Source organism: Drosophila biarmipes, chromosome X, assembly GCF_025231255.1.
Source record: "Drosophila biarmipes strain raj3 chromosome X, RU_DBia_V1.1, whole genome shotgun sequence".
Lineage (NCBI taxonomy): Eukaryota > Metazoa > Arthropoda > Insecta > Diptera > Drosophilidae > Drosophila > Drosophila biarmipes.
This window is the reverse complement of record NC_066611.1, coordinates 20,300,675-20,327,468: the sequence shown is the minus strand read 5'-3', so window position 1 is coordinate 20,327,468 and position 26,794 is coordinate 20,300,675. Positions and strand designations below refer to the sequence as shown.

Below are 26,794 nucleotides of genomic sequence, written 5' to 3'. Positions count from 1 at the left end.
TCTAATACTTATCATTTACCAAATCCTATGATATATTTTTAATTTTACCTAAGAAGTCTTAGAATATCATTCATAAATGTCTTATATTATATTCAAACTAGAAGCTCCCAAGGAGTTCTTTAAAAAATATCATATGCCTCGGGTAACTATTACTTCATAGAGGTCCCTATACCTCACCCTTATCGCTCAAACCCGATACGATCGCAGATCGGCTGACTGGGCCCACTGTGCGGCTGTCTTGGCTGTGGAGTCTTGTGCTGGAATGTGTTGAAATTAAAAGTTGTTGGGTTTTTGGGCGCAGCAGCGTCAACTTCGCGGCCCTGGCCAACGTGTTGTTGCCCGCCAGTGGTTGTTGTTGCTGCCACCGCCGCCGCCGTTAACTTCTTTTTGTTTTTGGCTTAGACAGGTGTAGAGACGCTATTGTTGTTGCCACTGGCTGGCGGTGGTTGTGGTGCTATTGATATAGCATTGAGCACTTTTTGAAAAGCCGTCGTGCATTCTACAAGTTTTCCAGCCACCACCACCACTTGGCCAACATTGATTGTGGTTGCAAAAAGGTGGAAAAAATGAAAAAGAGGGGGAAATAAGAAGAAGTAGAGTGGGAAAAAACTCGACGAAAAAATGAAAAACTTGGCATTTAACTTGGGCTTTTGGCCGGCCAGTGAAATCCGCATTTTCAAAACGGAAATGCTCAGATTTAGCCAAGGTGTCGATTCGGCATTTGGCCCAGTTCTCGATCTTGTTTTCGAATATTTCCTATGCCCGAGATACCGCGTTTGATGGATGGATGGAGTGGCGATGTGAAGTCAACTTGTTTTTGTGGTCCGGCGGCTCGATTTGATTCATGTTCTAATCTGATGAGTGCGATAAATCGGGCCAATTTATGGGACAATCATCTCGGCCTCTTGTGGTATTTATTTCGAAAATGTACGGGTTTGTGTGCGGATAGCTTCACATCATTGCTCAAAAGATAAGTTCGCTGGCTATGGATTTAACTGACTTTATTGCAAATATTTTGTATAAAATGTACATCTTTGCAATGGAACAGTTCCTGAAAATGTAAGAAATTCAAAGAAGTATTTATGTGTTTATGTGGATATTTAATATAGGTCTATAGGTCTTTACAGCTTGTATCCCAGAAATATCTTCATAATGGAACAGTCTGCCAGCAGGAAATCCCAATCTCATCCGAGTAACAACTCCATTTGCGGCTAAAGCCTCTGTAATTATTTCCCATTTCCAAATTAACCCCCGTATCTGCTTATCTTCATCTGAAGATTTTCGATTACCCCCTCAAATGAACTTATAACAAGGCGTGGTGCGCTTTATTTCCTTCTGAACCACCGAAAACCATCAGTATTTCCTCAATTATCCGAAGCAATTGCTCCACAAAAATGGTTGAATTGCATTTGGTCGCACAAAGCTGGGGCCACAGCTACAGAATGATGAGGCATGATTTATGGGGCGACCTTTTTCGTATCGCTGGCTCTTTAGTGATATTTCCAAAGCTACTTCACAGATGGATCCGCGGCCACTTGGCACTGCGGGGTGAGATAAAGCCAAAGTAAATGCCAATTGGGGATTCGTGACAAAGCTCAAGAGTTTACTTGCCAGATCTTAGCACTGTGTAAAACACCCAAAAGCCGCGATGATAACAATTTAATGACCTTGTGCGCTGTGGCATATTTGAGGGGCCTATAAATGCAGTTTCGGCACGTTTTCCGCCAGAGATTTCACCAGCCATTTGGATACTTTTTTCTTTCCTTTTTGACAAATCCCTGCTAACCCGCTGACATGAAATGGGGGAAAGACAGAGAGAGAGGCGTCCAAAAAACAATTGCCAAATGGAATTTCACTTTTCTTCGGCGATGGAAAACTTCAAAATAAACAAAAACGGCAACAGAAAAATTACACATGATACGAGACATGATAATTTGCAATTAAACTCCGCTGGGAACTGGTTGCTTAAATATTTTTGCACCCATACCTATAGATAGTGTGTGTTTTTGGGAGAAATCAAGAGATGAATATGGCCAAGGCCAAGGAAGAAGAAGCCGAGTCAGGGAGACACGCCCCGAGCTCTAGTAACTGATTTGTATGGCAGCAAGTGGCTTTCTTTTGGGTGCGACGACCAACGGGTTGTGCGGCGGCTAAGCGTCTTTAATTGAATCGCAATGAGGCGGACGAGAAGTGCAGAGGCGAACATGTGTGCGGGGTGCACTGGAAAAAACAAAACTTATTCACATTTTTAAATACACTTTGGAGAGCTTCATTGTTCGTGTTCTCCTCTATATGTACCTTGAGATAAACTAGGTATTTGATACTTTCAATATTCACAAATAATTTATAATACTTTTTACTACCCAGCTTATAATAGCTTATAAAAATGCACTTCAACCACATCCTGACTTACGTCAATTACCAATTTTTGTGATGAGAATATATATAGATATTTCTTTGCATAGTTTTACCACACCCATTTCTCACCGTGCACCTGTAGGCAGTGCATAAAGTGTCCGAGAGTCGAGAAACGCGTTAAACCGCTTTTGATTTTTATATGTGCCCGGTAAAAGTGGGTAATCATCATTAGCGGAGGCAAAACCAATCACTATGCCATCTCTCCGCCGAGAAGCCCCCATGCCATCCCCGTCCAGCCATCGAGATCCCCATCCCCATCCCCATGCCATCCCGATGCCATCCACCTGCAGATTAGGCCTCCGGTGAGAGTGCGACACAGAGTCTGTGGAAATGGAAATGAAAATGGAAAGATACAAATTAAAACATTGCCAGCCATGTGGCGACCCACTCGATCGGATTTTGGAGAGCAGTGAAATTCACCTGGCTGGCTGTGGTAGGCTTCTAAGCCGGGCTCCGAATTTGTCACCGAAACTTTCAATTACCGATCGGAAAGTGAATTTCTCCCCAGCTCTGCTTTGCTTCTTTATCTGCGGCTCCTTAAATCCAAATGTATCTCGTGTCTCAAATTCAATTACTGGATTTTTAGGTGGTTTTCTCCCAGTAAGTTTCACTTCTTTAAATTGCCGAAGGTGTAGCGGGTTTGGCTTAATTGTATTTATATAAATAATTGAATTATTTTCTTTGGCTTTGGATTGAACACAAATAACAGATTGCTTGTTTAAGCTCTTTCAAGATATGGTACCTAAGGAACACTTTCTAGATACATTTTCTTACAGATTTTGACACGCTAATGTATCTTTAAAATAAAAAGAAGGCTTTTTATTAGTATTATTTTAAAGATACATTGTTTGTTAGGCCTTTTTTCCGAATTTCGCCAAGCAAATGCCCCGATGGTTATCCTACTTGGCTGACGGCCTCTCGAGCAACTTGGCAACGCTTTTGCCACAACAAGTGAAACTCACTTGGAGCTCCTCGAGCGCCAATTCCGAATCTTTGGAGCCGAAGTGGAACCGCTCTCTTGTCATCACCATCGTCCCGCTCCCGTCGCACCCTCGGCGAAGAGTTCCCCGCCAGACGAGCCGACAAAAGAAATTTGATCTATTTCACGTGATTAGCGCAATATAAATTGCTTTCGAGGCTGGAGAAGCCGCGGAGGCCGGAGGAGCTGAGGGAAGACAGTGGAGAGATGACGGCGGAGATTCGCTGGCGGCGGCCATCGATTGAAGATTGGGTGAAAACGTATTTGGGTGTGTCGTAGAACATCAAACCACACATAAAATAGCTCCGAATCAGCGAAATCGAAGCAAAGGGCGAAGGCGTGCCAGCAGCTACTCCAGCATGTAGATGAATCAAGTGATTGACTGCGAAATTAATTTGGGGAGATCGAATGAATCACTGTGAATGAAATCCAATTTAAGGAGAAATGGTCTTGGATTTTTTGGAACTTGGTGAAGAGGTGTTAGAAAATCCTGTTTCAGGGCTTTGGCCATCAGCCTACTGCAGTGCAATTAATTAGCCACACTTAACTATGGTTTTCTCCCAGTCGATTGTGTTGAAAATATGGCTTAAACGCCCCTCGATGGGCGCAGCTCTTTGAGTCCCTGATAAATTGCCCGATAAAGCGGAACATCAATCAGGCGCATCTCCATCTTGACCAACTCTTTTGATTTCCTCCCCTCCCATGCGGGCTCGCGCCGGTAGGGGGCGCTTTGCATAAGCCACCGAGATAAGTGCCCAAAAAGCCGAAAACCCAATTCCAGTCCAGTTTCGGTTCCAGATCCACTATCTCACAATCAATTTGGACAATCTTTACGCGGTGTTAACGCTTCGTAACTTTGCAATTACAATCCAAGAAGAGCCAGGCCCGATGCGGGCACCTGTAGCTTAACTGCTCTCCACATAACCGAAATTAAATGATATAATTACCCTCGTACTGTTCCAGCGACCGCTATCCAGCTATCCAACTATTTTTTCCCCCATCCCCGGTTTATTTTTCTGTCTTGCTTCAAGAACTTTTTCGGACGCGTGTCTTGATTTTATTTTATTCTGTGTTCTTTTATCCCTTGTTCCTGGGTTCTTTCTCTTTTGGCTGGTGGAGTACCCATTACTTTTGGCTCGACTGAACATTTTCGGGTTGAGCCAATTCCAGGAAGCGCGGAATAAATGTTGGGCACAAGCCAAGCTTTTTAATTACAAAGGGGGATAAATACATGTACATAAAAAGGGCTATCGAGAATGTCTCATCTGTTATTTTATTGTTAAAAAATGTCAAACATTTTTAATTTACATATTGTTTTTCGGCTATTTATGATTCATCGACGCCCTTTCTCCCTTTCGCAAAATCCAGCATAAATTTCTATTTATATTAAAAATTATGAAGTGAAAGTGCAGCGGTCAGTCACTCGATCGGGCGAACAGAAGGCGAAATCAATTACTTGTCGCTGAGTAAATGCGAACATTTATTTGTTTATTTACCCCGCCCGGGCCAAGGCGACACTCGAACCCATCTCGGGCCCAGTCCCATATTTATCGATTCATTACACATTTCACATTGTTTGCCCGGCACTTGTGCCTGCTTTTCGTGAGTGTTCGGTGTCGCGGCTGCTGCATTGTGTAATGGACAACAATGATAATTAGAATTTCCCTCTAATGACAGTGTATAATGTGTAAATAATTGTTGGGCAAAACAGACGTAAAATAAAATAAATAAGCATGTGCAAAAAACGATTTAGCAATGATGAGTTGGGCAGAAGGGCAAAAATGGCCACAATGTGGGCAGCAGATTCAAAAATTAAGCAATTAAGTGGGAAAATAGAAAACAAAACAATTAATATACATCAAGTAAACCCAGCGAAGGACAGTAAAAATACTAAGTGTGGTGTCCAAAAGCCCAACCTATACAATTCAATCAAATCCATGAATAACAAACTTTGAAAGCCAGTTTTTCTGGTTCTCGCAGGCCTTTCTTTGCTTTGATTATGGAAGCGAATAGAAAAATGTGCATCGCGAGGGCCTAAAGATTGCCTTGTAGATTCCTCCGCGCTCGTGCTGCCTCATCAACTGTATTTAGTCAGGCATTTATCTCAATTATAAGGCTTTCGCTGCTCAATTCGAAATGCTAATGCCAGTGTGAGGTCATTAAGAACCCCCGGTAACTCACTGCCGGCCAGCCCTTTTTTCGCCCCGAGCCCGGACCTGGCCGAAACTCGTTTCTGCCAATCGACCTAGCCATTCCCATCGATTTGCCTCCTTGTGTGTGCATTACATCATGGGGCACATTATGCGCAGGCCCACAAAGAAGAAACCAAACGAAACCTAATCAACATGTGAACGTTGGCCGGAGCAGGGCAGCTCTTTGCCAGGGTTCGTCTGCGGCTGCGACTCCGGCTTCCTGATTGCAACTCGGCCCCTGACAGGTGCTGATTAACCCGCAACTCTTGCGCCGCACTCGCATTTGGTGCAATTTAGGTGCCAAAACCTTTTCTGCGCGCACACGGGGCTGCGTTTTGTCACTCTCCGGGTGCGTGTGCCATAAATAACTCGGGGATCGGCCCGCTCGCAGTCTACGCATCTCGGGCCTTATGTAAGTCGCGGCGGCGGCCGAAAAGCGGCGAAAAACGAAAGACTTAAGACGCGAACTTTTTGCTTTCCTGGTTTCTTTTCTGATTTCGTGTTGATGCTTTTCGGAACACGGTTGCCCTACAAGCGGGCATTACTGCTTTGCTCGGAGGGCCTAGAACTAAAGGTATCTAAGTGTAACTAAGCTACTTCTAGATTTACTATTTATTTATTTTCTAGTAGTTATCTAAGTAAGTAACCGTTTTTAAGATGTTGCATAAATATACTTTTATTTTCAATCACAAACTCAATTTAAAGAAACACAACTTAAAATAGAATGAATTTTGAAGTACTATTTTGTATATGATCTTCAGTTGTGCCCAAAGATTTATACAACCCGCGATTCCCAAGATACTCCGCATTTCTTCCCAACCCAAGGGTATGCAATTCTTCGGCTTGCCCGCCTGCGTGTCTTCTGGTAACTGTTGTTGTGCGCCGCTTCTACCCATTTCCTATTAATTTATGTTAATTATTTTTAAAAGAAAAAGCCACACCATGCCCCTCTTCGCCTGCGAGGGTTTTGGGTTGCTGGGTCTCCGCCAGCTCTCTTCCCTTTGTGTTGCTTTTTTCTCAGCTGGGCACACACAAGTTCACTGACTTGTTGACAATGAATTGACAAAAGCCTGGCCCGGAGCCCCTGTTCCCCCTCCCCTTGCCCTTCCCCCTGGGAATCGCCCCCTGCTCCTCTCGAGCGGCGACAGAAGATAGCGGTTGAGAAAGAGTTTCGAGACGAGGAAGCGACAGTGGGAAGAGGCCTGCACAATGGAGATGATACCACAGAATGCCGGGCATAAGTACATCGCACATTACACACACGGATGCCCCAGGTGTGTGCGAGTGTGGCAAGAACACTTGGCAGAGGTGAAAGAAATCGCAGCCAGGGGACAGGGGGGGTCAAGTCAGCAGTTTCGACCCAAGGGGCTAAGGGGAAAGTTTTCCATACTCCCCTTCAAATGTTCTATATTTATTTCGAAATATTTACGTTCTATGTCGGGTGATTCCTATTGAATTTAATATTTGTAAAATGCAAAGATTGTTTAAGAAATGTTTACGTTATGGTAGGCAACCTGTTATTTATTATTTATTGTAATAATAATAATATTATCCTTGAAATTGCTTTCTCCTTTTTTTCATGTTATTACAGACCCTGTCAATGTAATTATAATGTAATTTATTTTTTGCAATTTTTCAATTTCAACCTGCTCAATCGACCCTCGCACTTGTCGTCATGCCTCCAAAGACGCCGAAAATTAAGACGATTTACTACTGGCAGACGAATCGAAAGAAGCTCTTGCTTGGATTCCTTAAGCGAAAAACTTTGCCCCAGGCATCCACAAATTAAAAGCGTGTATTAAATTTTTTATTTCGCTTAGAAATTGATGCCGATAATGGTGATGATGGTGATGGTGGTTATTGGTCGGACGGCTGATGTCATGGCAGGATTTGAGCCGGTTTTAAATTTGCTTCTTGCCGGGTAATTAAAATATCTTTGCGGCAGTCGGATGCGGGAACCAGCACAAAAGCAGCGCCGAATTGAGGTCAGCGCTTTTAAAATAAACCCACAATAAAATGTATATATATAGAATTAAGTTTAATTTCTTATTATTTGTGGAAAGCTTGGAGAGCATTTTTCGTTTATCATGAAATGATGAGCGAATTTGTCTGGGAAGAAATCAAAATGCTGCTGAAAAGTGCTAACAGAATTCAAATTAATTGTTTTGCATGAGTCTATTCCACTTAAAACCCTTAAACTAAATATTAAAATATTTTTTAAAAAGGTCTTTAAAGCTTCAATTTGTATTATAGACGTGCCATAACATTTTCACGTATCTCATTAGTTATTTCTTAAATTTTAAGCTTCTTTTTCTTCTTTTGTTGGCTTTTCTGTCTTTTTTCGTAAACTGTAAAGTGCCAAAAGTCTCAGGCCATTTCCGCCAAAAAGCAGAACTTTGGCTCACACCTGCGACGAAGTGGGCGAGTGGGGAGCTACTTTTCGCCCATGCTCGGCCGCAGAAAACTAAATCGTATATACTCGTATACCTACTTTTTCCTACTTTTCGAAGCGCTTGCCCTCAATTGAAAGGCGAGCTGAGTACTCGAAATGACTTCATTTGCACGACTCTCGTTGAGCCGCGAGACTTGGTGTTATTTATTTTCTGTGCCGTGTTATTTTCTTTGTTTTGCTTATTGGCTGGCTCGCAAATCAAGGTTAACAGCCGACGTCTGGCCGCGCTTTTCCCCCTTCTGCACAGTATGCCGCACTCCACCGTCGTACAACATATATCCAGAGTGCGTGCGCCTGCGCAGTGCGCACACCTTTCCAATCAGCCGGCCCGTCAATCAATCAGTCCACAAATTTGTTGTCATGCACGCAATTTGCATAGGCCGAGCTAACTGTAATTGTCCGCAGCATTGGCTAACTGGCTGGCCCATCCTGAAGCCGGGAAACCGAGGAACCCGAACCAAACTAAGCCCCATCGATTGGTAACGGTCACGAACCGTTTGCCTCGCCCACAGTTCGAATTTCGAGCGCCTCGCGTTTTGGCCAGCATGCCATACACATAATGTCACTTCGACATGTTCACTGAGCCCCAAAAGTACTCGAAAAGACAGCGGTTTGATTTTCAGGAAGTTATACTCGAGGCGCAAGCAGATTTGGCAAACAATAGGAATTTTAGGCTAAAATTTTAATGGATCTGTACAGCTTTCAGCGCAGAATTACCAAGGAATGTAGTAAGGTGGGTATTTTTTAAAAATTAAATTTTAAATGATTTTCAAATTATAACCCATATATTTAATGTAAAAACGTGCAATCTCAATTTAACAGCAGAAAATATTATTTTTAATAAGATCAAGCCTTATGCACGCCGTGATCGCGGTTAACATCTATTTCTACCTACTCAAAAGCCTATCAATCCCCCTGCTTAGGGCTAATTTGATCCAAATTGAAATCTCTTTCACAGGCATTAGGCCCGAAATGTGATTTCCTTTCCGATGGCTAGGCCAGCTAATGAAGCCAATTTATTAGGCGAATTTGCGGCAAGTGTCTCCGCAGGTGTACGTAGTATATCGAGTGTAGCAAGCCAGGTAAAAACAGTACGGAAAACCCGAGGAGAACCCGAGTCGAGTGTGTGTCAGGCTCCTTAACTTTCCTCTCATGTCTGCCCAATTATTTGTATTTCTTTTCATTCAATTGCAGTTTAACCTTCAGCATTTCTCAATGGATGAGCCGTTGTGCAAAAAAACTAGCTGCAAATAAAAAGTGTCGGTGGATGGCGTTTTTTGATTGACATCGGTTGCTTGCTTGGATTTTATTTGGTAGCCCCTGCTGCATGGGAGTTTTTTCTCGTTTTACTTATTTTTGTATACTTTTTGTGCGGCGGCATTGGTGAAAGTTGTTGCCTGTCAACTCGAACATTTGAATGTTTAATTGTTAAATGTATTTCGTTTGAATTTCGCTGACACGGCTCGGCGGCTCAGCCTCTGACCTTTTGGGCAAACGTCCTTCAGACGCGACTGCGACTGCAGATTCGGTTTCAGATTCAGACGGAAAAACGTAAGAAAAACATAGGGAAAACAGGTGAACCAGTGCCACAGGTCGCCTTTCTCCTCTTTCTGCATTTTGGCCAAGTGTTCGATGGTCTTTTGTTGCCGTTTTTGGCATGATTATGCGAACATGCGAAATCGACGCGACTTTCATTGATCTCCCCCTCGTCGCTGACGCCGAGAAATATGTGAAAACCAAACAAACGTGCTCGAAAATAAAGGAAAACCAGCTAGCAAAAAAAAGGGTAAGCAAAAATGGTTAAAACGAATATCTATCGAGACAATTTCACTTTTCATTGTCTTGTCATCGCAGTTTGGGCCTAAGATTGTCTCGGGTCCTGATCAAAATCGCTGATTGGGTAAACCTGTGCCTAGGATCGCGGGGCCTTGTAAGGCAATCGACTTTCGAAATCGCTCCCGGTTGGAATTTAATCAGGGCTTTCAAAAAAATGTATCGAAGTAAGACTTAATAGATTTTTAGTTCGGTTTTCCCCAGCATTCATGTGTTTATCTACACATGGCTGCGGTCCAAAATTAAGTGATATTTCTTTCAAGGTAATAAAAGAGGTCATAAAATGTATATGCAACCAGTTTGTCATCATTCAAATGCAAAGTGCATTGTCTCCTTGGAAATTATAGCATTATTATGCATTATGGCTTTTTTCCGCGGATGCACACACATGTCTCTTAATATTCACTTAGTGGAAATTTGTGTTGTGGCTTTTTGGTTCATTAACATTTAGCTTTCTACTGGCGGCAAATTAACGTCCAAAATATTTGTACGTGTTTTCGAACGCGGCCTTTTGTTAAAGAAAATTGTGCTGCCTTTATCAAATGCATTTTGTGGGAAAGTCGGCTGAAAAAGAAAATATTCAAGCATGACAATGGCACAATTTATGTAAAATGCATCTAAATATTTGTAGTTTCTTTTGTGCCGTGACATTTAATATATTTGCCTTTTTTTGTTGAACGAACTCTGAGTTATTGCCAGCAAAAGGAAATGCATATGTTGCATAAGGCTTGGAAAAGAAAAATTGAATACTTACCGGCATGAACAAATAAATAGCTGCAGTGGAATATTTCTAGTATTCAAATATTTCCACAGCCCGGTGGGTATCTGCAATAAAAATTGTAATTTGTTAATAACAAACAAACAAATGCCAGACAATCACTCAAATGGCACTCCAAAAATGTCATAACAAGCCCACAAAAAACAAATGACAGGCAAGGCAAATAAAACAAAATTGCAATTGAAATGCCACAGCTAAATGGCAGCGACATAAAAGTCTAGAAAAACAAACAGAGAAGATGCGAATGGCTTGGCGAAAAGATACTTTGGATACCCTTAGTGCCAGAAAATTGCTTGGCTTTAATAGTAAATATTTAGGAACAAATTCTAAAATGGAAAAAAATTTCCTAACAATTTTCCTAAAAAATAATGTAATTCCTAAAAAAATAGTTTTATACAAAAGCAATTAGAACGTTCCAAAACCTATTTGTATCTTAAAGTGTTAGAGCTTTTTTTCTATCTTAATTGATAGACAGTGTAATAAAAAGGTACTGGAAGTGCATGGCCTACGAATTCTGCAAAGTCTTAGACGGCTTGGCTGCTGTGACCCACAAAGGAAAAAACAAAATAACGACAAAAATAAATACAAATAGAAAAAGAAAAACCAAAATGTGTCTTTTGGTTTTTGGGATTTTTGCCTTGCTTTGCTTCTTTTTCTGGTTTTGCCGGGGATAATTGCGGCATTTTAAAAGCGCTTGCATTGTTTTCCAAGCTGCTGGCGGATTATGCAATTGCAGGCCGCTTCCCCGACCTCAACCCCTCCCCAGCCCCTGTCCCGCCCCCGCAGCCTCCCCTCCGCCCCCCACGGTGGTGGCAAACATGGAAAAACAGTTATCTGTGAAATTGCATCGACAAACGTGATGAACGTTACCCCAATACACTATTTGAGGCTTGCGCGTCGCAAATGGCGAACGGAGCTTTACACGGGGAGAAAAGTTGCGATATATACGGCTGGACTACTGGCTGGCAGCTACTTAATGAGGTATTTAAGTACCCCAAAAGAAAGACACAACTTTTCAAGGCTACCTACGCTATTTTATATAATTTTTACCACCGAAAATAGTCTATAAAAATATTGTCCATGGTACATTGGCACACACAGATACTTGAGTGAATTGATGGATATACAGAGGGGAATATGATTTCTAGGCATATCCAAAATGCTACAATATATTTTTTTCTGTGCACAACGACGACCGTGTCTCCTCGTATTTGGCACAGGCCGGCCTGGCAGACTTGGCTCTTCCGACTCGAGTGCGCTTGGCTGCCTAATTCTCATGTCATGTCTCAGACAATGCCCACAAGTCCCCTGCGCAGCATCTCATCGTCAGGCCCATCTATATCCCCATCTCGAGTTGCAACTGCAAATGTAGCCCCGAACGGCAGCCCCATTGTCGTGGTTCTCGTTTGCGGGAAGATGCGCCCTGCAAGTGCACACTGTACTGTGCACTGCACTTTTAGCTGCCCATTTCCCGCTGGCGAAACACACCCACAGTCCGTGGAAAACAGTGGCCCCTCCAGATCCCCAATCCCCGATCAGCACCCCGACTTTAACCCATGTCCACGGATGACACAGTCTCTCACACTGAGGAGCAGCCCAAAAACGGGGGAGCGAAGGCAGCTCGAAAAGTTGCATAAAAATCAGAGGACCTATGGTCAATATTTCTAATATTTTTTGGCCGTTGAGCCACTCCAGAAAATATTTCCATGGCTTAAATATAACAATTTTGTATATTAACAGTTAATTTCAAAAGTGGAATTATTAAATATCGAATAGTTTACTGCAGCGTTCTAGCATTAAAACTATGCTCATGTATTATAGCCAGCAATATGAGGCAGCAATCATTTAAAATTAATGGTCTAAGAACAGGAAGCCTTGCGATAATTAATACTTTCATAATGATGCCATTCACAGCCACATATGCTTTGGGTTTGCTAAAGCTTAAGATCCACATCATAACCGAGCTAATTAAAAACTAATTATATCACAGCAAATACAGGCATTTAATTGCAGATGCAGATATAAGTTAATTAAAATGAATGGCTTTAAAAATAATTATGAGACCTGAGCATGAAAGATTAGTCTTACCTCTTGCCTTAGGAAATAAACATTAGACGTTAATGTTATTTTCAAAATGGAATAAAAGGTTTTACAAATGTGTGTAGCTAAGTAATATAATACAAGGGTACTAGATGAAAAATCAATATACATTTAGTACCCAATTTTATTTTAGGGATTTTGAAATAAACCATTCGGTCGAACGAATTCTGCGATTAATGAGCCTGCCAGATTTTGCACTGAGAGAAACTTTAATGGCGCCTCGCGAGTGTGTTTGGGAATTTGTGTTAACATTAAAGTTGCCCCTTCTCGGGTAATTACATCTCCGGCAGCGGCGGCGACTAACTAAGAGATACACACTCGCGGGACACACTCACACAGCACACAAAATTCACAGTTGCAGTTTAATGGGCCTAATGAGCGGTTTGTTCTGTAACAACAGCAGCAACAACAAGAAAGACAGCAACAACAACCACAACAACAACAGCGGCGACAACAATGCGAGCAACTAATTCGCCCAACTTGTTGTTGCTGCGGCTGCTGTGCCACATTTTTTCCCTCTTTACATCACTTGTCTTGGGGGCAAGTTCGTTTCCTAAGTCTTTTGTTTTGCTCGCCGGCGTGGGTAAAAATCCACACGAAATAAAAGCGGAAAAAACTAAGAAATCAACACGACCAAAGTCGAAATAAAACTGATTTCAACCGCCGGGCCACGCCCCCTCCCTCAAATTAAACAAGGCTCTTTTCTTCTTCCTCTGTTTGCCATGATTTTTATTCATCAGCGAAACAAACAGAAATTTGTTCATAGAAAAATTATTCGATTATGACATTGATTATGAAATCTCCGAGTGGGGGAGCGAAGTGAAGACTTTCACGAGTATCCATATCAAAGCTGCGCCTTTTTTCTTTGCCCATCTCAGCTATTGACCAAGTCACGCTTTCTTTGAATTTCGGTGCTTTTTTATTGGTCACATTTTTGGACTAATTAAAAGACAAGTGCTAATTTGATTTGAGCAGAAATTCGTCAAGGGTGGCCACTAGTTTGGTTGGCTAAGACATTGAAACTAGAGGTTGGGTATTACCAAGTTAGAGCGGGCCAGAGTTTTAATTGAAGGGAAGTATGCATAACATATTTGCTAAGGCACCTGTGATATTTAATTATTTACGGCTTTAAATAGAGGTAATAACACACAAAGAACCAAATAATAATTAAGTTCACAACTGCTGCAGTTGATGTGAAGAATGTGTTATTAAAATATCAAACAGAAGTCCTACCTGGCTTCCAAAGGAAAGTTTAAAAACAACTTTTCCCCCTCTTACAATTTTTCAACAAAAAGTAAACTAGTTTGGGCTTGATTACAATCAGTGTAAAAATCACAAAACACAAAGTTGGAAACCTTTTGCGGATGCAAAATGCAGGCTTTAAATTTGGGCAAGCTGTTGTGGGTGCACTGCAAAAAATGCAGTTCACTTGGAACCTGGTATAGTTAACATAAAGTTTATATTTAAATAATTACTTAAATGTAGAAAAGTCTTTGAATTTCCTTATTGTTATGTGAAATTTGATACGATTATTTACATAATATAAACGTTTTTTTCTGTGCTGGGGTTGGGAGCTGCACTGACTTTCGTTTCGACTTTGGCCATCGCATTTGCGTTCCTATTCGCCGTGTTGGCTGTTATCTGCTGCAAATTGATTTGCCTAGTACATGCGAGGTTCGTTAGGCGTTTATTTTTATTTTTATTTTTATTGCTAAGCAGCGCGTTGATGGCCCGACGCAAGTTGGTCGGAAACCGAAAGGAAGCGATCCGCGCAGCTACAAATTAAGCAAAAAGTCGCTGGCTGATGATTACGTGGCTCTGGAAAAAGTGGGAGGGGCCTGGGCCGTTGCATCATCGTCATTATAATCGAAGACCCACAAAAGACAATGGGCCCCTGCCTATAGGGTCTCGACACCTTTTTTGCCCCTGTCCCAGGCTTCGGTTGTATTTTTCCGTACTTTTTCTGCCTTTTCTGCCGAGGGTTGCACGCCCAACTGGGAAACGCTTGAATGGAGCCATGTGATAGCCATGAGCTTGCAACTGGAACCGACTGACTGACTGACTGGAAGGCTGCAAGCTCGGCGACTGAGCGAGTGGACGCGAGTGTACTCGAGTGATGACTGGGCCCGGGTTTCGCCTGACTTCGCATTCAACGCTGCCTACTCCACTCCGCCGACCGTCGGTGTCGAGATTGCAATTAAGGTTTTGCTGCCTCGCTTGGCCGCATATCATATCATATCATATCATATCGAGCCCCATGTAGGTATGCACTTCATGAAGACGAAACGCAGTGCAACTCACTGTCGAAGCCGTGCTACCCTAGGTTGATGAGTGTGTTGGCATAGCAATGAAAAATATAACAATAGACACTCCAAGATCTAAACATTTTCTACTTAAAGATACAGTCTACAAGAATGCAAACTTGTTTTGATTGCCTCGTATAACATTTTATATAATTCTAAAAATATATAAAACTATTTTTTTAAGTTATACAGAATAAATTATAATGATAAATGAAAAATTAATAAGATAATGAAATAAATTTGAAGATTGTGTTGATTTGGTATCAGTAAATACGCATTTACATAAAAAATCTTGGGGATATCGGCGAATTTCCCTAATTAAAAACTGCTAATTTCGCATGACAACATACCCCAACCAGCCGACAAGTATGTAAATATTTTATGGTCGCAAAAGCATTTCCTTATATCTGCAGCGAACCCTGTCAAGATTTTACAACACCCTCGGCAAAGGCGGCGCACGGAAAAAGCAAGGGGGAAGTGTTGGTAATCGATAGCCGAGTAGCAGGTAGTTCGGATACCCATCAGATACGCGTACCCCTCATCGCAGCGTAATGCCATAAATGTCTGGCATTAGTCGCTGCATTCAACCGCAGACACATTTGCTTCGATTCCGCCCCAAGACCCTCTAAAAACCCCCTTTTTAGAGCCACCGATTCGGATACGGATTCGTACTCGCACTGGCCCGGTGCGTGTTCGTTCAACGCCGGTGTTATTATGTCACACTCTTGCTTTTCGCTTCCTGATAGTAATCGATGCAGACGCAGCTCATCCAATGGATCCGGCAAGACCATTTGCTTCGTGTGGTCAATAATTGGGAAATAATCGCTCCCTAATCAGCTGGCTTGGGTGGGATGGCGGCTCACGAAGATTTCCAATTAATTTGCGGGGTTTCAATGGGTTCACCGATGATTACGGCTCTTTTGGATTCATCGGAAATTTCATGGGAAATTTCTGACTCGAAGGAAAGGTCTGGAAGCGAAAGTAGCAGCATAAACGGTACTAAGCCGATAGTGGCACCTTGTCTTTTAATACTACTAAAGCTTCGGCTCGCCTTTAGAAATACCTTTTAATGTGAAAATAAACATGGGAAGTAGTTTGATACATTTTCTCATTAAGATACATACTAACTTTAATTTCTAAAAAACACCACAGAAAAGTAACCAAAATAAAAGCCATTTCCTTACTATTGCAAAAGTTAGCTTTTGAAAATGAAAATTGAAAAGCACATACAAACCCCGCCCTTTCTTGTATCTTTTTCGTTTCTTACGAACTCTAAGATACATTTTTGTGCAGAAATGCTTAATTGCTTTGAGTGATTTGTCAAGAGCTGATGGCCACAGCCGTCTTCCATCTGCGACCCGAGTGCAGGGTGATTACCATCGTAATGCCTAGGCATTTGTATCTGTCATCCCATTGGAGCTTCGATGTTTGTTTTTCGGGCGCCCCACACGCGTATTTCTCCGCTTATTCCACTTATTTATCGGGCTTGTTTTTATTATTTATATTTTTTTAATTTCAGGCGATGTACTTAACTCTCAACGAGCCCGAGCTGCTGCCTGACCTTCGTGCAGCTGCTATTCGGCTTGACAAAATATTCAACATATATTTTTTCATCGCGCACCCTTCGGAAGGCATTGAAAGGTTTCGCCTTGAAAATGCATTCGAAGCGGGAAATGATTTTAATGTTTTGTAGTTGCTGTTGCGTTTATTTCGTCGTTATCCATAACACAATAAACTTATACATATTTTTCGGGTTTCTCTGGGAATTATTGGGGGGCCAAGGTGAAGCGTAATCGCTGCTGAAACAATGCCGAAATCAGCGACAACTCGTTCTATAAATCATAATTATCACAGTTACGGTGAGCTAAAATAAAATCTCTTGTTGGAAATGTCAATGGGATTGAAATGTATTAAGTACAAATATTTTTAGATAACAAAAATTGATCTTCACTTTAATAAAAAAAAATATATATCAAACAACTCTTCAGGAAAATCACTTAATCTTTTATAAAACCCATCTCTAAGGAAGTTAACTATAAATAAAATAAATGGGCTGGCAAATATTGACATTACCATTCCGCATTGATTTCAAAAACCTATTATTTACTCTCATTATTACTCGATATCGATTTCCTATTTGTAGTACGTTGTGTGTCTATTTGCTAGCCACTCACAATTAGTTGGCACTTGTTATGAAAATATAAATAATAAACACGAAAAACTCAGAAAACGCTAATCACGTTTGTTAAATCATGCTGCTGCTGGCTCAAATTTTCCATAGATTTCGAATTGCGGAAGTAGGAAATCGCGGCATGAAAAGCGCCGCCAAAAACAAATTCGACCACACGAGAGCACATGACAATTATTAATGGTTTAGAGTTGGCTTTTGCGCCCGCCCAATATGGGGCATGCCGAATTCAAAATCGAGTTTTGAATAAATAAGAAATACCCAAATACGAATATAATAAAACCGTAAGAAAAGACCAGCGATTTAATTCTGCGAGCCGAGCGAGTCAGTGGGTCATTGGTAAAACTATTCGAATGGCAAAGAGCAAGCCATCGACAACAAGTCAAACTTTTCTGACACGCTCAAACAAACGAGGAGATCAAAGCCAGAGTCAAAACAAGCCTCAAACTCATGATCTTCGGATCTGAGACAAAGCCCGGCGATATTCGAGGGTCAGCTGAATGAAAAGAATAATAACGAAGGGCCAATCCATTATTAATTTGGCCAAAAGACCAAAATCGAAGGGAAATTGCCTGCGCCGGTAAGCAAACAAAAAATAGAAACCATTGTTTGCATAATAAGAGTAGGGTAATTAAGTACAAAACATATGCAAGTGCTTCATTTAATTTAAAAATTGGGAAACCAAGATTGAGAATATTGCCTAAATATTTGAGTTTAATAAAAGGTATTACATCTTTATAAAATCCTAAAATCCTTGAAATAAATGAAATATACATAAAACCAAAGTTATTAAATCGAATACGCAACTACAGGAATTCGTATTTTTTTATTATTCCCATACGTTTTTTTAAATGCTTAAAATAAATAAAAATGTAAGTACACCCAAGTAAATATCACTTCTGCGGCAGAAAAACAAAGCCCACAAGGTCGTTTTGGCTTTGCCATGTGAAGTTTTCTCTTCGACTTGGTGAAAAATGAAGCTTCTGAGCTGATGAACTACTTACAAATGGCCACCCAATTGCATTTGGATTGTGGGATATTCTGACATAAAGTGGAGCAGGCGCAGTCGTCAAATTATTGTGGGAAAATTATGATTGCCCCGGGAAATAAGCATATGGAGAAACTGGCATGTGACTGACAGTAATGCATCTACAGGGAAACCAGAAGATAATTGGGGCTTAAATTGAAAGAATGGAAATATATATGGAAGGAAATGATGGTTTTTATTAAAAATAATTATTGTGGTAGATTAAAATATGCTTTTTAATGTGGAAAGCAAGGCAAGTTTTCCTGCAGCTGTGCCCCACATATTACAGCCACCTCTTGAGGTGATTTCCTCGGGGGTCCCCACAGTAAGCCCCCCACAAGTCGGACATGTCCAGTTAATGCTGTGAACCTTGTGCCTTAATTAAGTTTTAATGCCGGCCACTTTCGGTTTCGCTCACAACAGCACTCCCCAGCGAACGAGGGCGTCTTTCTTTTATTTTTATTTATTTCTCCGTTTTTTCTGGGTGTGTTTCACTTTTGTTTTCATTAAATAGCCAAGATTTCGCTGCTGTTAAGGTTGCCGCTTGCGACTTTGCGGCGACAATTGAAAGTGTTGTCAATTTTTGCGACTCGCCGGCGACTGCGACGGCGACTTTTCACTTTTTCCTGAAAAACACCGTCCAGTTCGGGCTCAGATTTCCGTCATGATTGTCATGCGACATTAATCTCTGTCTCGTTACTGGACTTGTATCGTTATTACGATTATTATTTCGCATTGTCTTGGCTGTTGTTTGGATTTTTTGTGTTTTCAGTGCCCGTTTTGGCGGTCACTCGTCGGGTATTAACTTAAAACGCGGCTAGGGCGAACCAGTTGACCCCAGACCCCAGACGACGGACAGGACCGACCAGATCTCTTATGATGGGATTTTCGCCGACGTCGTTTTCATTTTCATTTCGCCAGGTTTTTGCCGTCCACTTGCAATGTGAAACGGGTTTCAATTTGAGGCAACTACAACAAATATACACGTACTTCTCTGAGGGTGCCAAAAAACTGGGTCCTACATGGGCGCAGCATTTCAGCTGTGAAATTGTTTTGACTTGGGAATTTAATGGCTCAAAAATGCTTTAATAAAATTCATTGCATAACCCCAAAGAAAGAAAGTACTACAAATGGGTTTGGCTTTAACACAGCTAAATAAATTCAATTAATTAGTTAAATGCAACCTCATTAATCCATTTATCCGTTGTTAATTATTTCCTATCTACTGTTGTATAAATCTCAAAAAAGAAGTCTAACGTGCCAGTCTTATCTGCAACTTGCACTTCATCGCCTTAATTTCTCATTTCCATGCGCCGTTTCCAATTCCCTCTTTTTTCTTTGGTATTTATAAAAAACAATTTATTTGTATACATCACATAAATATATATAATTAATTGCACAATTGCTCATAATATTCAATTTCTGAATTTTAAATTGGCAAATAAATTTGGCGAGCTTATGACAGGACACATTTTTCGTAACTTGTTTTATTTTTTCCTTAGGCGACGCTGGCATCAACCCCAAAAGTTATTGCAAATGAAAAACAGATTTTTGCGGCCTGGCCATATTTTATTTATTTTCGGGACTTTTATTTTTTGGTTTTCGACTTTTTCGGCTTTGAGCGTGCATCATTAGAAAGTGAATTGTTCACGTGTGTTTGTTGCTTCGGCCAGTGCTGCTGTAGTTGTTGTATTGGCTGGCGGTGTAGTCGTTACTGGTTTGTGCGACTGATCAGCATCGCCTTTCTCTTAACGAGAGAGCCAGGCACCGGCCGAAATAGCAAGAAATGCTTAAAAAATCGCAGCTCAAATCGATTTGGTGCGGCTTGAAACTTCGCCGGCGACTTGAGTGCACAGCAAAAAATGACCACTACACAACTCCTTTTCACAGGACTCTGAAAAGATCTTTGAGAATACTTTCCTCTTGATTTGAGAACCGATTCTTCTTGAAAAGGGGAGAGGATATTTCTTTAAATCAGAACATTTCTTGTTGAAAACAAGCGTCGTATTTGAATACAATAATTTAAAATTAAAGGACATTTGAAAAAAGTAGTTTTTTCAGAGCAGTGTAGAAAGTGGATGGCAGGAGACACTGCGGGAAATGGGGGAGGCGATGTTCAGCGAGACTTGCTCGCCCAGCGGCAACGGTAGCAACGGCGATTTATGGGGGGCACCTGAGCCTGGACCTGTCCTCAGCCCCCGAGCATTTTTATGGGCAATACTTTTTGTTTTCTGCTCCTTCCCGGGAATCGAAAATAAATTAAATGCAAATTAACAGTCGATTGTCGGCGCGAAACATAAAGTGAAAAGTGAAGTGAAAAGTGCGCGGATTGCCTCTGGAAAGGAGTTCAGCGTCATCGACTCGGGTGGTCTTGTGGGCAGTTAGATGTATATATGCTGATTCGGGCAGTACTCTGTTCTATTTCGACTATTATATCCAAAATAATATTGCTCAATGAATAAACCAGCCTACAGCTATTGGGAGACAGCCAAGACAAGGCCTTTTGACTTCCACCCTCCGAATCGGGCTGTCTTCCTGGCCAGTTTCACTTGTAGTCCATATACCAGGAGCCGCTTTTCAGTCGTCAACACCCCCTAGAGGGAAATGGCAAACTGGTTGCAAGATGGCCGTGCTTTTCGGCGGGTTTTTCGTTATCATTCGGATGACTTATAGGTGAAAATTGTCGCGAAAGTCGTGAGTTATGAATGGGTTGTTGATGTCGCTGCTGCTGCTGCTGCTGCTGCTGCTGCTGCTGCCGCAGATGTTGCTGCCGTGCATGTTGCCGCCGTAGAAATCCGGCGAGCGAAGGTCAAGAAACTTGAAGTGGCTGCGACTCACGACTCCCAATGCTGTTCGGCATTTGCTGGCATTTAATTAATTAAAGTAAATCACATTTTGGCCTGCACAGCGCCGCACTGGCAGACATCATTAATCATTGAAAAATTAGCGCACATTTCCGTTCACCTTCAATAAATTAGATTTGTTATGAAAGCAAGCAGCCCAAGACACAAGAAACAAGAAACCGAAACCAAGAGCTAAGGGCCCCCAACCCTAGCCAAAAGGTGCCTTAGGAAGGGGGTCAAGCTCGAAGAGTTTTTCAACTTCAGAGATACGAAGGGTTTTTCTTGTGTTGTAGGAAGGAGAACTATTTCATCAGCCAACGTTTTGTTAAGAGTTTGTCAAGAAAACAAAACGAAGCTCCATATATTTGAACCAACTTATAGGACTTAAATTAAGAAACTGATTGATTATTAAGATAACCACATTAATCGTTTTAGCTCTTCTATCTTCATCTCACTTTGGTACTTGTTAGTCAAAGGTAATTACTCAATTTTTGCTTATCCAATTTCTAGCCAGTCCATCAAGCTCCAACTAACTAGTATTAAACGTGCTGAGTGTCCACACACAATGTTGCAAAAGCCTGTGATTTGTGTTTTTGATAATGTTGTACACCTGTTGGACAAAACAGGTGCTGATCGTTTGTGTGATGAATTTGCATATGTTTTCAGCTGCAGGCAGCTGAATGTGCAACATCGGGTGTTTCACAAGGAAAACAGAAATTACTGGGCATATCTTCATCGCTTACAGAAATACGAGGAAAATGGGAAGTCGTTCCTGTTTAATAAGGTGAATTTCACTTTTATTCAAGCCTTCGAGGCCGAAATCCAAATCAAACACCCATCTCTCACCATAAAATTCGAAGAACTGCCAATTTTCTCTTCCACTTTGCATTTAAATGGGCGAATATATTTTTATGAATCCATCAAGACCTTCGTGGACCCAGCCCCGCTGATTATCTCGTCTCATTTTTAGCCGTCAAAACTCAAATGCCAAACAGAAAGCCGAAAAATAAACAAACAATCATTTAATTAGCAGACAACAGCAAAAACGCGAAGGGAGCTGGGAATTGAGGCCGCCGAAGCTTCCGCACGCCATAAAAAATAATTTCTCGAATTAGTTGTCGCCTCTGCAGAACGATATCTCTGCTTCTGGGTGTTAACTTTCTAAGCTTTTGAGATATATTTCAAATTTTTCCCCTATGTTTTCGAGTGTGCAAATGGATTTCCATATAGAAAGTAAATGGAATTTCGCAGTACTTGCTAATCATTTGTATGCCAAGACCCACATACACAATATATGCTCATAAAGGCGTATACAGACGACCTACGAGCAGCAACATCGCATTGTCAACGGGCAATCAGTGAAAGTTAAATCGAACAATGCATTTGCCTTTGTCGGTCCCCAGAGCCCACTCCCCTCATCAGTTCGGGCCCTCTTTCCCCCGGGGAAGCTGTCACTCGCACCTGTGTGCTGTTGCCGTGTGCTGGATGTGGCTGCAGCAGGTGCCATTGTTGTATCTTCACACTCTCGGCCAGAAAGTGAAAAGAATCTCGCGGAGCAGGCAGCAGCCTACGAAAAATAACTTGAATCTTACGCTCACGCACTCGGAGTCCCAAAAACAAAACAGAAAAATGTATAAAAGAAAGAAATCAGGAAACCGTGGCAAGGGGTGAGCGCAGCAGCAGAGGTCGATTTAATTAGACGCGTGTGAAGCGTGTGGCCAGCAGCAACACGAACAGCTGTGCCACCAGCAACACCGGCAGCAGCAACATCCACAGCAACACCAAAGTAGCAGCCTTCACGCAAATATCAGCTAAGGGTGACCGACTTTGTAGAGCGGGTTGAGCAGAAATATATTACCTACTATAGTACGATATCAAAGTGTTGGTATAAGGACAGCGAAATAAGGTCAAAATAAGGAATGCCAAACTTCGCTTTTAATTAAATTCCCGATCGATTGGCCTTAAATCTGGAATCTGGAATTAGGAAAAGGAAAAAATCGTTTTTTCGCCGAAAAAGTAACATCTTTATTTTCAAGTAGTGGTTCAAAAGTGGAATGTCATGTCTTGTTCAGTTCGTAATTGGCATTCACCCTATCAATTGGCATTCACAGCTAAAAAATTTTATTTTTGACCCATTTTCGCAAAAAAATACGATGCTACCCCTTGCAAAAAAATGGAAAATTTGCGAAAATTTTAAGTTTCTAGAATCAGCCAGGAAATGACTGCGATCGATTATCTGGCTTGTCAACTGTCCAAAACAGTGCGTCTTTTAGGTTTGTGACCATTTTTGACCAAGTTAGAGCAAAAAAGGTCAAAGAAAAAATCGATTTTTCGCCAAAAAAATAAGATCTTGATTTTCCACTAAAAAATTTAAGTATTTTGGTCGAAATAAAAAAAGTAATCGCCCAAAAGTGGAATGTCATACCTCGCCAAACTCGCAATAAAATTCCCTATCAATTGGCATTCACAGCTAAAAAATTTTATTTTTGACCCAATTTCGCAAAAAAATACGATGCTACCCCTTGCAAAAAAATTGAAAATTTGCGAAAATTTTAAGTTTCTAGAATCAGCCAGGAAATGAATGCGATCGATTATCTGGCTTGTCAACTGTTCAAAACAGTGCGTCTTTTAAGTTTGTGACCATTTTTGACCAAGTTAGAGCAAAAAAGGTCAACGAAAAAAATCGATTTTTCGCCAAAAAAATAAGATTTTGATTTGCCACTAAACAATTTCAGTATTTTGGTCGAAATAAAAAAAGTAATCGCCCAAAAGTGGAATGTCATACCTCGCCGAACTCGCAATAAAATTCCCTATCAATTGGCATTCACAGCTAAAAAATTTTATTTTTGACCCATTTTCGCAAAAAATACGATGCTACCCCTTGCAAAAAAATTGAAAATGTGCGAAAATTTTAAGTTTCTAGAATCAGCCAGGAAATGACTGCGATCGATTATCTGGCTTGTCAACTGTCCAAAACAGTGCGTCCCTTAGGTTTGTGACCATTTTTGACCAAGTTAGAGCAAAAAAGGTCAACGAAAAATATCGATTTTTCGCCCAAAAAACTAACATCTTTATTTTCCGCCAAAAAATCAGTATTTTTGACGAAACAAAAAAGTAGAGGCTCAAGAATGGAATGTCATGTCTCGTTGAGTTCGTAAAAAATTGTATTAAGAGAAAATCATTCAGCCTGGAGAGTCAATTATAGACGACATTGTATCATAAATCTCACTTTTTAGAGGCAAGGGCCCATAACCCGTTTATCAAAGTCAAAGAGTCTTGATTGGTTGTTTCGATATAAGTAATTCGTGGCAATTTGACTTAGCTTCACTTTAAACACCATTTTCATCTGTAAGGTTCCGATTTCGCTTATTGAACTGGTTGCACGACTTGGAAGATCAGGAAAAAATCAGTTGACCGAATGATTTACTTGACATTTTTACTTGTCTGCAATTGCTCGCGTTGCATGCAATAATGAAAATAATAATGGAAATGCATATGGAATATCAGAGGCTGCAATTTTCAGTGTGGCATTAAATTCCAGGCGATTCCAGCGAAGCGCAAAGACAGCAGCCAGATGATATGAGGAAAAATCGGGGCGGGGGCTAAGGAAAAGCTTAAAATGTTGGAAAACTCGTTTCGTCTCGGCCAAAAGAAAAATGAAGATAAAAATAAATAACGAAAACGAAAACTAAACAAGAAATTGCATCTTCTAAGGCAGCAACGACTGTGGCTGTACTCTAAAGAAATCATTTTTGGATCCCATGAAGTCTAGTAAAAAGTAAAATCACGTGTAGAACAAATAAAATTTTCTACTTTTAAATAATACACTAAGCAGAAGAGTGCAGAAAACAAAAAAAAATTGTTGAATTAATTTCTGACTGTGATCGAACACCTTTATATATTTTAGTGCTTTTATTATCGGATCAGCATTTTAATTTCAAAAATTGTACTTAAATTAAATGTAATGTTTTTTAGCTAGCTTAATATTTTTAAAAATAGAAATACGTCATGTACCCTCAATTTGCTAACTTACGAATAAGGTGAGACGGGGAGTTTTTGCGGATGAGAAGTCGGAGCCCCAGCGCGTCCAAGAATTTTCCTAGCCAACATCTTGATTGTGCCTACATCAACTGGGACTGGGCCCCCTTGGACCCCCTGGACCCCGCCGAAACTTGATTTCAGCGTTGTTTATGAATTTGTTGGCCATCAGCAACGGCAGCAGCTCCAGCAGCACCGGCAGCCACTACTGCAAAACACTTTTGGCCAGGCCTGGACTCAAAAGTCTGCAGCTGAATCGCAAGCCCGGCTGATGCTGCTGAGCCTGGGTGAATGGTCAAGTCATAAATAAAAGATCTCCGGCAGCATTCTGAAGATGTTGTCTCTTTAATTACCCCCAGCACACATCGCAGGCTCTTACGAGCGGTGAGCACACACGTTTAATAGACCAAACCTAATGTGCAGCTTGATGGTGACGACTCTTTCCCATCGTCTTCCGTTGCTCTGACTCCGGCACCCCATAGCCTCTTCTTTCGGTTCCGCGAACAGTTAGTGCCGAATTCAGGCCAGAACTAACACATTCTGCCTTTCTATGCGATTCTCACAGAGCTTAGGTAATTAGAGTGCAGAAACTTTGTAGGCGCTACGGACTTTTTGAGAGGGCTTTGTAGAATCAAAGGCAATCTTAATCATATTGTCATAAAAATTATCATGTTTTCACCTGTTTTTCGGCTTAATTTCCCTGACACTTGGTGACCTTCCATCCGGCCCACTGCCCCCAGCTGCACTTTCATCTCAAGGGAACCCAATTCACTAACTGAAAGAAAGCTCTAACGTGCTGGAACAACAACATTCAGATCGCGTTCTTCCTCATCAAAAGCTTAGCTTGCCATGAACAACAGATTGGCCTGGCAAAAATATATACAAATTTCTGCTGTTTTATTTTCCGTTAACTTACCTCAAGACACTGTGATTATTTAGTTTAGTTCTTTGCTGAAAATATTGTCTCGTTGATATAACAAACTTCTACGGTTTCTTGGTTATCAACACTACTGTTTGATTTTAACTGAAAAAAAAATGTAATACTTCATATGATTGATTAGTTGGGTGGTATAAACAACCAACTTCTTTGAGAGACGCGAATAAACTAAACAAAATAATAACAAAAACAAAAACACGCGGGAGAAAGGAGAGAGCAAAAATGTGTAAGATGAGTTACAAATGGGGATATTCTGAAACCGGTTTTGTTTAGCTTTCATAGAGCTTTTTACTAAGTGTAGCTCGTTTTTAAGCGCGGTTAAAAAACAAAAGTTTTCAAAGTGTATATTTAGCCAGGAAACAAACCACAAAAGGAACTGCACCTTCGTTAAGTTAACACGTATAACAAAATTTAGAAGAGGATAGAATATGATACTTTAATATTTAAATTTTAGTTTTTTAACATTAAATTATGACATTTAATTATATACTTAAAGCGTCACTTAGGCAACTGAAGAAATATCATGATCTCTAGTAAGAACACTACGCACAAAATTGAATTGTAATACAGTCTTCGTTAAGCTAGCAGGTACGGCATCCACTTTTAGTACCTTAGACGAGACAGCAACCATAATACGTGAGCTAGGACACAAACCGTTTAATAAAAGATATTTAAAATTGTTTAGTTGAAAAGGAAAAAGACTTAG

At 41.0% G+C, this 26,794-nt stretch overlaps 1 long non-coding RNA gene across 1 annotated transcript; it reads right to left on the bottom strand.

Annotated features, from left to right (window-relative positions):
- Positions 1–10,647: 10,647 nt before the first annotated feature.
- Positions 10,648–26,235, bottom strand: LOC127012492 (uncharacterized). Its single transcript, XR_007765983.1, has 3 exons — positions 26,068–26,235; positions 25,831–26,017; positions 10,648–10,699 (listed from the first exon to the last, which is right to left on the bottom strand). It is a non-coding gene; the product is annotated as an uncharacterized LOC127012492 (long non-coding RNA).
- Positions 26,236–26,794: the final 559 nt, after the last annotated feature.